The sequence below is a fragment of the Sesamum indicum genome, unplaced genomic scaffold (assembly GCF_000512975.1).
Source record: "Sesamum indicum cultivar Zhongzhi No. 13 unplaced genomic scaffold, S_indicum_v1.0 C01286, whole genome shotgun sequence".
NCBI classification, from domain to species: Eukaryota; Viridiplantae; Streptophyta; class Magnoliopsida; order Lamiales; family Pedaliaceae; genus Sesamum; species Sesamum indicum.
The window spans coordinates 1-1422 of record NW_011630037.1 but is presented as its reverse complement, the minus strand read 5'-3'; the positions used below and the strand labels follow the sequence as shown (position 1 = coordinate 1422).

At 38.1% G+C, this 1422-nt stretch overlaps 1 pseudogene; it reads left to right on the top strand.

Annotated features, from left to right (window-relative positions):
* Positions 1-273: 273 nt before the first annotated feature.
* LOC105155281 lies at positions 274-1372 on the top strand (annotated as a pseudogene).
* Positions 1373-1422: the final 50 nt, after the last annotated feature.

Genomic DNA, 1422 nt, shown 5'->3' with positions numbered 1-1422 from the left:
GCCTTCATTTGAGACATGTATTGGCTCCTATTCATCTAATCATTTCCATGTGGTTATTTTATTACAGATGTTGGATTACAATGTTCTTGGAGGTGGGTTTCAAATGTTTGCAGTAATCTAACATCGGATAATTTGGTTTGATTCTAACTATGTGGAATGACTTTTTCTTCCTCTCTTGTACTTCCTCTTCTTGATAATGATGTGACCTTTGCGGTTTCATTCTAAATGTTTTCTTTTGACATGGGTTACTAATAGAAAATTACGTGTGTACAGCTTCAAGCTTATACAGATTCTGCCCTTTTACATAGGCATCGTGGGATTGTTCAGTACAAAACTGCCTATTACTCATTTTATCTTCCTGTGAGTAAACTCTACCTCCAGCGGAGCATAGAGCTGTCTGTCAATTTGACGAATAAAAGCAACTTGTACTCTGTCATCCTCTTAATCTCCTTCGGTATTATCACATTTTCGTCAAATTTAAATGTGACTTGGGTGAACCGTTATAGGTGGCGTGCGCGCTTCTTATGTTTGGTGAGAACTCGGACAATCATGTCAATGTGAAGGAAGCGCTGCTTGAAATGGGTATTTATTTTCAAGTTCAGGTAAGCGATTCTTGCTACATAAAGTTTACACCTTCGACAAACTCGAAACTCCCATATGCATAATTCATGAAACAAAAACCTCATAAGTTTGATGTAGATTCTGCTCTGAGTTTGGAACTATGATAGATCACATGTTCCTGATTCTTGTAGGATGACTATCTAGATTGTTTTGTTGATCCGGAGACAATCGGTAAGGTAAATCTTTGAATGTATACGGCCATCAATCTCAGTCCGGAATATAGATTATGCTGTTTGTGCATTTTCAGATAGGGACAGACATTGAAGATTTTAAGTGCTCTCTGCAACGAGGACCAGAAGAAAACTCTCTATGTATGATACAAACAGAAATAAAATCATTTATATTATTTGATTCTCATGTTGTTCCTGATGTTATTGCTTACCGACGAGCTTTTGCTTTCAGGAGAATTACGGAAAGGACGATCCTGTCTGTGTAGCTTAAGTCAAAGAACTATACGAAGCACTCAAGCTTTAGGTTTCTTTCCCCTACCACTATTCTTTATCACAATAGAAGTAGCGAAAAACATCGAATGACTATTTGTTGAATTTGTAGGATGCTTGTCTGGAGTACGAACGGACGAGTTACGAGAAGATAACAAACTCAATTGAAGCTCATCCTAGGCAAGGTGGTGCAAGCAGTGTTGAAATCGTTCTTGGCGAAGATTTATAAGAGGCAAAAGTAATACTTTGGTCTAATGCATCTAAGACCGAGAGAAGCTCGACTTCTACCGGAGAATACTCTGTAATATCTAGGCCACCGTTACCGTGAGTTCAAGTGATCAATTTGAAGACAATGATCAGA